Raw genomic sequence first — 14,862 nt, forward strand, 5'->3', positions numbered from 1 at the left:
CGGATTCTTTAAACTGCTCTCTGACGCTTCAGCCTCGGGCTCCTCCGGCCGCGCTCGGCCTTTTCGTCCGAAACCTCTTCGAACACGGAGCGGTTTGATGAGTCTCTTCTAATGTTTTGGTACAGAAACATCAGACTAAATGTTTATGAGTCTCAGCAGCGCGAAACTATGACGAATGTTGAATTGGACTGACGTAAAAGTCGCATGAATTCCGATCTGGCTGTTCAGACTGAGTCGCATTGCCGCAGATCGGATACGTATCGGATTTCAGTACCACATATGAAAGCGTCTCAAATCGGAATTGAAAATGTCAGATTCAGTGCGTTTTTTGCTGTTCACACTGCCACACAGATGACACATCTGTGTCACATTTGAAGAGAAAGATCGGATTTGGGCCACTTTTACCTGCTGTGTAAACGTAGCCTAAGTGTTTGTGATTTGGAGACCTCTCTGGCGGAAATGTGTAATTGCACACAACGGGCAAAAGACTGTTTTATAACATTAGTTGTTCTTCAGACCCTTCCCTGAGCAGATGAATCTGATGGTTGTGAGCATGTTTATAATCAATTAGTAATAAATTAAAAGATTAATATAATTAATAAAAATGAATGGAAATTAATTCAATATGGTTAATTAATATAATTAATAAATTATTTACTACTGTCATCATTGTGATACTGATTTTTGCATTTCAGACCTAAACCTCGAGCCATATTTAAAATCCGAAAAATATTTGTGAAATCCGACACCTCTACAGGGCTTTTAAATTGCTATTGCAGGCTCAACAGGGTGACTCACAGCAGCGCATGGACACCATATTTAAGCATGCTTTTTTTTCTCCTGGCTCAGTAATGCTACATAGTCTACAAAATCTTACACAGCGCAGCTTTAATGCAGCTGAGTCTGGGTAGCTGCTTGTGTCAATGTCAGTGCCTCTCTGAAGGGAAATACATCAATGAAACTTCTGGAAACCTTTCGCTGGGTGGACACCGCTATAACTAGTTGGTTGATTGGAAGGTCGGAAGACTAAAAGTGGCAACACTCCTACTCATCCAGCTCTCTCTAACTATAAGTATCTCCATTTAGCTCTATTTTTCTGAAGTTGTTCTGGAGCTGCTCCTCAGGTCAGCCAGCTCAGGCTTCCTCGGTCTGAAGGAAAAGCTGGTAAAACACTTGTGGACTTGAACGCCATGAATCTCCCCTGCAAGAGAGAAGAAGACAGGAGCTGCTGGCAGGGCAATGCTATGGCTCATACATCACTGTCTGTGCTGTAAACGGCCGTCACCGTGAGGCCTGCTTTAGCGCTCTTTCCCATGTGACAGAGCAGACTGTAATCTGACAGCAGCAAAGCCATCAGCCAGCTTTCTGAGCCGTGAGATTCAGCTTCAGAGAATTCTGATTTATATGCATAGAAGGCAGTGAATATTTCTGGGACGGTCTGTCTAGAATAACTCTAAACGATTGCCCTGAACTTTTCAACATCTAGACGAATCTGAGTCAGTCAGTTATCTCAACTTGACCATCTTTAAGGAGCAACATCACTGAAATTACAGAAAAATAAGCACAGTCTTTGGGCTAGTGTTAAATGCCAGTGACGTCAGCATAAAACAGGTGTAAAACTGCTGTGAGTATGCCTGAAATCATAATGCAAGATAATTTATATGTGATATATAAATGCATATATGTGAAATATAATGCAAGACCACTTATATGTCATACATTCACTGAGCACTTTATTAGGTATACTTACCTTGTATCTACACTCATTGTCCATTTTACCTGCCCCACTTACCACATCGGTGCACTTTGTAGCGCTACAATTACAGACTGTAGGCCATGTGCTTCTCTGCATACTTTGTTGGCCCCCTTTTACCCTGCTCAGTGCTCAGAGGGGGGATATCTATATATATGGTTGTTTTCATTAGATGATGCTAATCATTTTGTTCTTCAAGATGACTGTAATGTAATATAGTATAATCATTGTAACTAGCAACCTTAGCTTAGCTGCATGACAGGGTTTCCATTAGCTTATAAATACCATCCTGCTAGAAAAACTAGCATTGCTAGTCACCAGCAAAACCAGCATATGTTGTGTTTTGGATGCTGGTATTCCGGTCAACCAGCATGACTGTGCTGGGGTGACCAGCTAAACCAGCACTAGATCAGCATAAACCAACATAGACTGGCATGAAAGGCATGCTTGTCTGTGCTGCTTTTTCATCAGGGCAGCATTTAATCAGTAATAACTCTGCAAAACTGGTAAATCACTGGACACTATGTCCAGTAATTTTTTTTCCTCAAAGTGCATATAAAAAGATGGAGCTGCTCAAGTTCTACTTCAGTTAGCCTACTCTGCTAACAATAGCTAATGGCTAGGCTTCCATGTGTCCTCATTCAAACTACAAATATGCTTAAATAATGTCTACATAAACTTTATATTAAATCATTTACTAGTGACCATGCACATTTATGCAGATCTAATGGTCAGCTGAGCGGAGGCGCTCAGGTTTAAAACTGCTTTCAGGAGTGCAGGAGTACAGTTTTAGGTTAAAACTCAAACGCATCTCAAGCTGCCGAGAAACTTTTACATATATTTGACTTTAAGTCGGAAACCAAGGAGACACAGAGAAACTAAAATGTTCTTAGCCATACCAACAGTATGTTTTGATTCAAAGAGTTTTATGTTGATTTTACCATGTTATGGTAAAATCAAACATGAAGCAACATGCATCCTCAAGAGACCTGCAGTAACTGACGGGTCAGCTCCCTACTCCCTATAGTTTGGAATAACCTTTAAAATGTCTAAAAACCCTGTGCAGTCCACTTTGCAGGGAACTGCTAGGGTGATTGGAATGCACCTAGTGTGTCATGAAACATTTTCAGCTAGCTAACATTATCTGTCATTGCTGTGTTAACAGGTGAGTCCAGATTGGCAATGTTGCTAGCATTACTATCACTGTTTGCCATTGTAGTAGCTGCCAAGCAACACTAGCCTAGCAAATGTAATGCTTATTTAGACAACTAGTTGACCCACCCATGACTGCATCATGATGACCAGCAGCCATTTACTTAAAACTATGAAGGAGAGAAGAAAATGGAGGTATGCCTAAAGGTCAATGTTTCATAAAGGGTCTTTAACAGTGGCCCACATTTGGTCCTACCACTCCCCTGAATCCTGTATCTGGGCCAGCGTTGACACCATTCACAGAGTGCTAGTGTCAGCAGTGACAGAAAGGGTGATGAGATGGAGGTGGTGTGAGGTAGGGTGCATGTGGCCTCGCCCGCCCCTTCTCTCTCTCTCTCTTTCTCCCCCCTCGACGCTATTCAAAAGCGCACAATGGTTGACACCTGTGTCCTTTCAGAGCAGCCACTGTTATTGTTTATGCACTCGGTGCAGGGGAGGAAGAGGCCAGAGGTGCTGTGAAGCGGGCCAAAGCCATGCCCCCCCTCTCTCCCACTCTCTTTTTCTCTCTCTCTCCCTCTCTAATTAAGTCTCCTCGCCCGTGTCCAAACTCATACCAAGGGTGTGTGTGATGCTGTCCCTCTGCTTCCCTGTTGGTGAGAATGACCGTTAGGTTCAGTTCAGGCTTCTTTCCTCAAATGACTGCACTGAAAATGGCAACACATTGAATTTACTTAATTCAACTTGACTTTTACGTGGATAAAATGTATTTAAAACACGCATTAACAGCTCGGCGTAGTCATGGGTGACTCAACCATTAAAAGAAATTGTCTAAAGAAGCCATTAGCTAAGCTAGCGAGTGTAGTTTGGCACATAGCACAATGGCTGATAGACAGCAATGCTGGCAACATTTCAAATTAGGGTCACCTGTTCACATACTTATGATAAGTAACATTAGCTAGATAAAACATGACACTAAATGCTTTAACAAAGTTATTAATGGCATCGTAGAAAGATTTGCTAGGTAAAAAAAAACGCTGCTAAAAATTTGCATCAACTAGCATATCTGGTCACCAGCACGACCAGTGCTGTGCTTTGGATGCTGGTCGACAGCAAGGGAAGCTGTTATTCTGATCACCACCAAAATCAGCATATCTCTGCTGTCGGAAGAAAACCTTGTATCTCCTTTTTTGTCGTTTTTCAGTTATTGACATAATGTGAAAACACCTGTTGCTCTTTACATTGTGTGTAAATTTCATGATGAATGGAAAAGAAACGGCCCAAAATGACTTGGAAAAAAGTCTGGTTCCATTGACTTACATTAAAAGTAAAGTTGTTTTTTTCCTTCTCCTGTAAAGTTACCATTTTGGAGATATGAGGTTTTCTTCCAACAAACAGCGATATGTTGTGTTCTAGATTCTAGTATTGTGGTCAACCAACATGACAATGCTGGGTGACCAACTAAACCAGTGTAAACTAGTATAAACCAGCTTAGAGCATTACGGAACTCATATTGGTCTAAGCTATTTTTTTTTAGCTGGGAAGCTAACTTAGCTAGCTGCCTTGTTGCCAAGCTAACTACTAAGCTAGCAAACTACATTCATTAGTTAGAAGAGTGAAAATAAATAAACTAAATCTAAAGGTCAGTAAACCAAGTAAGTAAACTGACAAACAAGACATATTGTGTTGATGTAATATAGTCTGTTTAATTTATATTTTAATTTATGAATTTATATACTTTTTAGTCCAGGTTTGTGTAGGAAACAAAGAATGTTACCAGGAAGACAGACAGTCGTATTGTGGCCTATTCTGGCCTTGGTCTGGTTAATATGTTGCTATATTGAGGATATAATGAGGTATAAATTATGGACCTGAGTGTGTTTGGGAATTTTATTTAAGACGTATTTGCGACCTTTTAAGCACAGTCACATCCATTTTTAAAAATCAAGTTGCCAGACAAGGTTTTTTGGAGCAAGCCCATAGAAGAATCACTGTTGGTTCCCTGAAGAACCTTTCAATGGGTGATTCTTTTGAAATGGCTCAATTGAAAGGTTATTAAGGGTTCGTCTATGGCATCGCTCTAATGGCAGCTTTATTTTTAAGAGTCTATGGTGCACCCCTTTCTCTCTGTCTCTCAGGATCAGAGAGCATGGGTGGCAGGGTGGGGGTTGAATGAATTCTTCTTTCTCTCTTTTTTCTCTCTCTCTCTCCTCCATAGAAGAGTGAAAGACCAATTAACAAAGGATAAGAAGTGAACCGTAAATACCCTCAACAAGGCCCAACAAGAACAAGAGCTCTCTCTCTCTCTCTCTCTCTCTCTCTCTCTCTCTCTCATTCTTTCTCTCTGTTTCTTTCTCTCTCTCTCACACACACTCTCACTCTGCGTCTCTCCTCCCCTCCACCTCTCACAAAAAGAAGGCTCAGCGCTTACAAAGTGCCAATTAACACTGAATGTTTGCCCCTCGCACCTCCCTCGCCGAGCCGCTGACAGCGATGGTGTTTGGGTTAATACCAAAGGCCCGCAAAGAATTATAAATCTCCTCCTTCAGCTCCCCCCACCCCCAACAACACACACTCACACCCCCCCCCTTGCTCTTCTCCCTTCTCCTCCACAATCCCTTTATTTTGTTTCCAATGGGGTGGTTTTACAGTTCAGTGCACGTTCAAAGAGTGATATAAAATGACTTTCCAAAGAATGTTCGTTCGGAGAGGGGAGAGAAGAGGCTTGCCCCGGGTTAGGGTAGAGCCAGGGGTGGGGCAACAACACCAGGGAGAAAGCTCAGGGCAGACAGACAAGTGAGGCTTCCCTTAGTTGAGCACCACCATTTTGGTTTTGGGCGCATTGTGTTCATACGTGTTTTGATCTCACTTATTTTTAGCCATCTGTGTGAAGCTAATACCATCCCATGTTTCGGCATGTTGCTACTGAAATATTAAAGGAACATTTGGGCAAGAAGTCAAACTTACTGAATTTCTTCCTTACCCCAAATACAATCAATGAACCAAGACAAGTTTGGCGCCTGAAGTTTGTTTTGAAAGTTTTGAACTGGAGCTATAAGGCTAATGTAGCTAACATGTAATGGAAGCTTACAGGTACCAACTGACCAGCTAGTCCCGTCTCCCTAAGTTCACGCCACTATGTCCATCCTAGCCCTGGCAACACTGGTGGAAGTAGGTAATTTGCAGCAGCGATTTAGCAAATAGTGACCAGCAACGCATGACATGGTGGCAGGGCAACGAACAAGATATTGAGTTGAAGTTTTCTCACCTGATCGCAAATGAATTATGATGCAGTGAAAAAAAAAACATAATAATTAGCTCCAACAAATTCCTAGGACCAACTGTAGACACGTAGGTCCGAGGTCTTCAGCCTCTACTCTCTGAATTTTTCATTCCTCTTCACAAGAAATATGGTATTAAAATAATTGTTAGCAAATATAGCAACCTAGATGGAGTTTAGCTTACCTTAAAGCAAACAGGTATGCTCACAGCTTAGTGGCAATGCTATTAACAAACAAGTGGCAAGTGCTGACTAGTGGCAGCGTTAGCTTTAGCATTAGCTCATCTGAAGGGGGAGCTTCCATTACAAAAACCTCCATCTTATTTAACATGAAAACCTACTGTTTTAACATCCAGTGGCTAAACGTTTTCCCTGGTTTGATTGATGGAAACATGCCTTCCAGAATCCATTTTGGTTCCTTTTAAATTGCCCTACATTCACACGTTTGATCTCCAATATGAACGTCTGCACCAAACATCTTGTAAAGCCAGCTATGTGCTCCTTTTCTGAGGTTTTTAGTCTGTTAGCATAAGTCTTATGGATGTTAACTTAGTTGTACATAATTTGAGGCATTTGTATTTACCAGGTTTTATATTTGCAATATCGGTTAGCTACATTAGCCTCACAGCTGTAGATGCTAAGCTAAAAAGCAAATTTCAGACATCAAACATCTTGGCCGTTTGACTACATTTGGGGTAAGGGGGAAAACTGTTTTAGTTAGACTTTTTTTTAGCTATCTTCTAACTTACTGCATGGAATCAATGCTGAAGTGAGAAATCAGACAAATGTCAGATGAATTCTAGTTGGGCTGGTAGCATTTTGGGCCTCTTACTGCCCTGCTTAAAAAAAGACCATTAGAACCATTTGATTAAAACCTGATCATTTTGCTTTCTAATGGGAATTGGCTGAATGTTTACCATCAGAGACCACTATTTTCCTGTGTGATACCTTTAGATCCCATTAAGAAACCATCAAATGCATCTGGAATCAGTCCAAGAACACCTGTTAAGCCATACGAATCCTTTACACTGTGAAATCAACCCATCTGAAAACACCATTAGTGACTATTCAGCACCACCAGAAACCAACAGAATCTAAGCATATAGGCACAAGAACGTTCAGACAAACTCTAAATGTTACATCCAGATGTATATCTGTACTAATTTAGGGGTTAAACCAGCAGCCCCCCTCAAGTGGTTCAGCCCTGGTTTGCTGATTGTAACTGAGTCTCATATATCGGATAGAGATTAGATGAAGCTGAAGTTAGCTACTTATTCTCATTTCCTGTTCCTTAATCTTAAATTAAGTAGCAGTTACATTCAGACGCCTGTGCAGGTGCTAGCGTGTAACTGTTGACTATTCAAGGTGGAATGGAAATTCAAATGAGAAGCTAACATCAGCCTCAAGAGATTAGCATATCAAATGAAGAGCAGTGGTGTGAATTTGGTGCTGGCTAACACAAGACTTCATTGCCCTGTTTTGCATTTCCTTTGTAGCAGTTTTCATACATGAATCGTACGAAGGTGGACAACAGCGGTAAGAACAGCAAAAAAAAACAAGATGGCATTCAGACAACAAGAATGAAAAGCTACTTAAGGAGGATGAGGACATATCCGAGCAGGTGGGCATTGAGAAATGCTGACCTTAATCCCTTACAGGGCCAGGGCTCACTGGCAGGCCCACAGTGTTATTACTTACTTCTATAACCTAAGAATATTGTTGAAATTTCTGAGATATGAAGGGGTTAACTTACTTAGCTAGCATTAGTTTGTAGCATATTGATTGTCATGATTGTGTTACATTTAAGATAAAAGCTTTTGCCTGTATTTATTTTATCACTAATGAGCCACCTTGAAATAAATAATAAAAGTAAATAATTAAATAATAAATAAAGGTAAAGAATGAAGATACTGAAATTGCACAGTTTTTATTAAACTGTTTTTTTTGCAAAGGCAATGCTGAGTGTGTGTCTAGCAGGGGAAATACAGTTTAAATTTGGGTTGGGTTGGGCTGCATCATGTAACTCCCTGTCTTAAAAAAAGTCACACTCCAATGAACAAGTACTGAATTATTAACTTGTTGCTTCCCTTCTTCTTTTTCCAAAATGCGACACCGTATGCAAATAGGCGCAAATGTATACAAGACTGAGCTTGAAAGCCCACAAACTCAAGTGCATTCTGTCTGGAGAAGCTGAGGCGAGTGTGAGACGCTGCTGGTTCGAGTCGTTTATCAAAGGGCCGGCAGTGACACGGTTGTTTTTCCTCCCTGCGAGTGCCCATAAATCAGGGTGCTGAATAAAGGAGCAGAGAAGGCAAAGGGTGAGAGGGGTTAAACCCTCAGAGAGAGGCGCACCCTCCTTTTCTGTCTGAGGAATCCTCCTGACCCTGAAAGCTGCTTCAGGATCAGTCATGCTGTCCAGTGTCTGGTGATAAAGATCACAAAACGACACTTCCGCGATAGCCGCAGATCCAATGGCACATTATTACCACGGCCTCGGCTTGGCCGAGACAACTGGATGACCCTGATTGTAATGATGGATTTGGAAAGTGCTGAAGCTTTACTGGCCATTAAACTGAAGCGTAACATGGGAACCCATGCAATTCCCATTCAATCAAGTTGAACATACAAAGCCTTGCCTTAGTTTGGTCTGACAGGAGCTCGGATACCATGAGATGTGTGGTACTTTCACTAAAGCAACAAGTTGTAGTGTTGTTTATGTACTGGAGTGAAATTAGAGTGCAATTCGTATATTACCCATTGAAAGTGTGGGGACAAGTCATATTTGTTATGTTTAATTTTACTGTTTTAATTGAGGTTTCAAATAAGTAGGGAAAATAACTGGAAAGCTTTTTTCACTTAAAACATCTAATATGAAATGAATAGTTATGCCTCTGAAATCTGATTGTTCGAGGCAGGTTTAAAGCCGCTTTAAAATACTCAATATACATGCACATATTATTTGTATTATTATGAGCCCCTATTCGCAGTAGCCATAAGATGCAATTTCTGCTTGTGGCAGTTGTAAACAATCTTAAGATAAGGAGGAAGCTACAGTTGTGCTGTTCATTTGATGTCTTTGTGGAGAGGTGTGAATAGTTTTCACAGCAGTGAACTGTTCTCATCCTCCCTTTTTGGTCCTCATTGCTCACTAGCAGCTTGACACAGAGTGACCACATTTCACACACACAGAACAACGAGTGTGTTTACATGCACTTAATCCGATCATAATCAGATTTCTGCAGTTATCTGATTATTCAAGTGGTCATATAATGAGAATACTCTGATTTCTTAGACTGGATTTAGGCCTAGAAATCTGATAAAAGAGGTAGATTTTACCTCAGTATTTGGGTTTATCAGCACGTGTAAACCCTTACTCTGATTTCTTTCAGTTTTTTCAGTCTGCATATGTGTGAAAACAGAAAAGCAGTATTTAACACAGCACCCATGAGATGGCATTAAAACACTTTTGAAGTGATGCTGAAACAAACATATACTTGACGAAATTAAGAACTTGAATATTCCTCATCTTTTAGATGATGTATATTCATGTTTTCCGCTAAAGTGACTTGATGTTAAAAAAAAGCTGAGGCATGACATTTGAGTTTCATGTTACGGTTACGTCTTCTTCTGTGAGTTTATTGGCTGGTTGCAAAGCAGAAATACAATTACTTCTTTACAATTACTAAGTTTCCCCATTATCTGATTACCCAAGTGCATGTAAATGCATTGAACTAATTACTGACAAAATCTGATTTTCTGCAGTTATCAGATTATTGAGTGCATGTAAACTCACTCAGTGTCCTACTTAATCTAATAACAGAGTTATTAGGAAAAATGTTTAAGAAACAAAGAAAGAAAGAGAAAATGAAAGACAGAGAAAGACAATGAGAGAAAGTGATACAGGAAGACAAAGAAAGAAAGAAAAGGAGAGAGAGAGAGGGAGAGGGGGAAAGAGAGAGGGGGGGAGAGAGTGAGAGAGGTTGATCAGAGCAACACTGACTCTACAGTAATTTGGGCAGTATAGAGGTTCAGGGGCCGAACGCAGGTCAGCCAGAGGACAAAAAGAAAGAGTATGAGAAATGAGGGTGTGGGCAGTGTGGAGAGTGGACAGAGCTTGAATGACCTTGATTCCTCTGTTTCAGCTCGGAGTCATTCTTTCCTTCTCTCTCTTGCTCTCTTCATCACCTCCTCCTCCTCTGTATCTTCTACATTTTCTTATAATATGGAGAAACCAACAGGTTGGAAATCCTTAAAGTAGCAAGAATTCACCCTTAACTTTAACTGTCAGCCTCGTTTGCATTTGTAAACGGAATATATTTCATTATGATTTGAATTTGATGAAATGTTGTTGTTGTACTTGTTTTGCGGAATGTTTTGAAATCAGTTTCTTCAGTAATATTGAATTTAGATGCAGAGAAGTGTATAAAATGATCCTAATATGTTGGTCCTGTGCAACGTCACAGGTTTCAGATATTTAGGAGGACACTAGAAAGCTGTAAAGTGAAATTTACTTTCCTTTAGCAGCTGTAGCCAGTCAGCAGCCTGTCCATGTTGTCCACCCTCAAACAGGCACACACATATACAAACACACACACACAGACACACACACACACACTAACAGCAGGCCATGTAGGAGGAGAACAGAGTGAAGAACACAGCAATTCCACACTTTTATTCCCTGTGGGTTCACCCAACACCACGTGTAATATAAATGTGTGGGGGGTGAACAGCATGGAGTCACTGAAAATGTGTTATTTTATGTGTTCTTCACTGAAAATGAACAGAAGCCAAGGAATCTGAGGTTGAAATAATAATAAATCACATCATTTTTTTCTTTTGGTAAACATTGAAAATGGGTCCCACAGACCTGAACACGACACAAGGGTTAAATACTATTTATTTGTCTGATGGTGCCTATATATTTTAATAATTGGTGAACTCCAGTTTTGGAAACTCTTGTTTTTTCCCCACTTATTTTCTTTTGACTTCCCCATCATTATGCCAGGGGATTATCTGCATATGTGTCTGCATAATTAATTGTGAATACTATAGCAAAACGTCTAAGGGTTAAAGTTATTATGCTATTTTAAATCTGCATGTTGCAAAGTTGCTGCTAGCTGTGTTAGCTGTGTGAATGTAAATGTGAATGCAAACTCAAAAGGGGAAATCAACTTCAGCTTAGAGCACATCAGTATGCATCACCATTCCCCTCCTGTCCAGCTACTGCCCACTAATAGCCTACACACTGAGCAATAATACACAAGAAGACGCCTCTACAGTCTGATTCAACCTCACTTATCGTACAGAATTGCCTTTCACAACTGCCCAACATTCCTGTCCAACTGATGGCAGCAAAATTGCTCTGTTTTTGTTCTGGAGTGAAGATGGCAAAGCACACACACACGCACACAGATGCAGCTTCAGTGGAAGCGATTATATCTAAGATTCTCCATATGGGAGCGATTGCCTTAAAAGAAGAGTTTCAAAGCAGATGAAGATGACAGAGCGAAAAGTAATTGCACGGGATTCGCCAATCTGGTATCCTATGCACATCTTGTTTTTGTGGCCCTTGACCCGCTGCGTTCATGCATTTATTCATGCATCCTCTCTGACTCGCACACAAAGCTGTTTCTCATATTGTTACACTGTCTCCCACAAACACATAACTGCACTTAGTGCATGCTTGATGTAGAGTTTTATTCAGCGAGTGTCTCAATTACGATTCGAGTGCACTACACTCTTAAAATCAAATGCTTCTTGGCTTCGAGATACAGTTCTAGGAAAAACTTTTAATGGGTTTAGAGTGTTTACATGATGCAGCGGTTAATTAAACTTTAATAAGGTTCTTCACGCTCTCACATCTCATTTACAAAATGCTGTTCTTTAAAAAGAACTGTCGCTTGAAAGTTGACCCCGAAGTGGCTCTTCAATGGGATTTCTTCAAAGAGTCCTATATGGGACCTTATTTTGTATCTGGTACTATTTATTATGACATATATTCTTTACAAAAATGGGTTCTTTGTAGTGAAGGCTTAGAACAGTAGTCACCAGCCCTCCTTCGTCTGGAGTTGGCTGTGTTCAGACTGAAAGCAAGTCGGATTAGTTTCTCAAATCAGATCTTTTGAGGCAACTGTTCACACTGTTATTTGCAAGTGATCAGATCAGATTTGTGTGTTCAGACATCACCAACCTATCTGCATAGGTTGCTGTGTTAACAATGTCGGCATCAGTAACTACGTAGCTACGCTGGTGATGTGAAATTCAATTCAATTCAAAGAAACCTGGATATGCCAAAAATTTAGGCCTTACATTCTGCCCCTTCCTTACTTAACACTAATGCATCTGATCTAGCCAATCAAGGACTTCTGAAAAAATTAGCTGAAGCAGGCGTGGCAGATTGTAATTGGAACTACATTCAACTGGAAAATAGATCTCCAGGACCAGGGGTGGTTACCACTGCCATAGAAGAACCACGTTTGGCTCCCTAAGAAAGCTTTAAAGAGCCATTTATATCAATGAGTGTGAAAAACATTTTTAAAGCATTAAGAACCTCCACAATTAAGGTTCTTTGCTAATAAAAGGCCTTTCCTACAAGTGTATATCTGATCCGAGAACCATTGATGAATCTTCATTTTTAAAAGGTATTGACTGCTGTATAGTTGACCTTAGTTGACCTTTAGATTGTTCTATGACCTAAAGCAGGCCTGTCCGGTTCACCATTAGTAAAATCTTGTGAGGAATCATTGTGATAGCCCTCCACTGCAAAGAATGACCTTTCAAGCTCACCACAAACCTTTGGAGACACGTTTCCTTCTTCTGAAGTTTTCCAAAGTTTTTTCTTTGTGTTATCTTTCAAATAAGGGAGAAAAAATACCTGGCGACCTGTCCAGGGTGTATCCTGCCTTCTGACCAATGACCGCTGGGATAGGCTCCAGCTCCATTTTCTTTTATTCATTTTAAGGATGTTTTCACACTTGTCCTGAATACTTGAATCCGCACCCAGGACCGATTCTGGGCTAGAGTTGGGGGAGGGGCTCATATCGCTGGTTTGCTTTCTGAATTATCCATCTGAATTATGGATTGATTGCGCAATTCTGTACATCATGTTTCTGTGCGCAGTACACAATAGTAGGCACTAGCTTTATCCATTTGCTGCTTTTTGTTATTTTTCTTGGATTCAAACACTTCAGCTGCAAAATACAGGTGCAGAGGGTGCATCTGGTTTGTTGGGTAAAGCTGCCCGAGTTGGGGTCATTGCAGCTAGCAGGTTGTGAGATTTGATGACATTTTGAGTCACTTGTAGGTCGAGAATGTAGTGTATGGTAATTAGTCCTACTAACAAACGTCCTGCCTTCCTCAATGAATCGCATACTTTCAAATACTGCTGATGGATTTTTTTTACTTTAGCTTGACACTGAAACAGCTGATCCACTGTTTGTGTTGAGTGAAGCCTTTCAGTTGAAGCTAATCGTTTAAACACCAAAACAATTGAGAGTTTTAGCCTTTTGTGCTTGAATGCCTTTTTCTCTCCATTCATCTGTGAGGTATTCCATCTCCTTTGGTGCCCACTACAATCGAAACTTGAAAAGGGAAGTGATGCAACAAGTCGGAGCAGTAAAGTTACAAAATGAGCCAATCACAAAATCCCACACACAGCGCCAGGAGAAGATAGTGCGAACCCCAGACCGCCAATTTCAGGAGGTTCTCTGGACAATTCCTGGGCTCAAAAACAGCTTTCACACTTGACCAAATACACAATCTTGCAGAGGAAAACTAGAGAAAACTCTAGTCTGACAAACACCATAAATTGGCCAATATTCATATTTTGTCAATTCTCAAAAAGGTATGTCTGCACTCAACATCTTGTAAAGCCAGTTTATTTTTGAATTAAAAAAAATTGTAATGTACTCCATCTGAAGTTTGCTTTGTACTACTGAACTTTTTTTGTCTGTCAGCACATGTTATGCTGCGTTTACATGTTGGCAATAGGCATTTGCCAGCAAACCGGATATTACATTGTTTTCGAAGGAGCAGCAACAGAAAAATCTGCCACTTCCAGCAGCTAAGGCAGCGTGCCACTGTGGTCCGAGGAATATTCCATCAAATATTAAGTTTTCTCAACTTCTGCCTTTGACTGAGGCCAGTGGAAATAAACTGGTCGTTGATTTTTTGGGAGCCATGGATGGACTGATTTTTCCACCTATCAGGTGGCCTGAACTGGACATAGCAACAATAACTATAGAAGGTAGGACTTAGAATTTTGCAAACAGCTGTGGGGGCAATGAAGCTAATATTATAAGTGTTGTAACTTTTTGCGTGACGTTTATTGCTTCTGAGTTACATTAAACGCGAAGCTCCAGAGCAAAACTTCGCCCACTCTCAACCACTTTTGGATTAAGGGGACATAGTTCATTTTTATCTGTAAGCCATTCCTTTAACTGTAGTAAAATCACTGTAATGCACAGCTTTTAGCCAAAAATCTGCCTGCAGCAAACCTACCCAAACCCTGCAGCAAAAACAGAGTGGATGGCGAAGGCTTGGCATATCACAGGTCATTTCCCGTAATTTGGCCTGACTGGACAGGACATAGCTGTGTTGTCTGATGGCAGCACAGTGGACACTGCCCCCCTTACACCCCACCCTGAATCCCATCTCATAGCCCCCTCATGGTCCTCTCTCT

This window comes from Colossoma macropomum, unplaced genomic scaffold (assembly GCF_904425465.1).
Source record: "Colossoma macropomum unplaced genomic scaffold, Colossoma_macropomum, whole genome shotgun sequence".
NCBI lineage: Eukaryota > Metazoa > Chordata > Actinopteri > Characiformes > Serrasalmidae > Colossoma > Colossoma macropomum.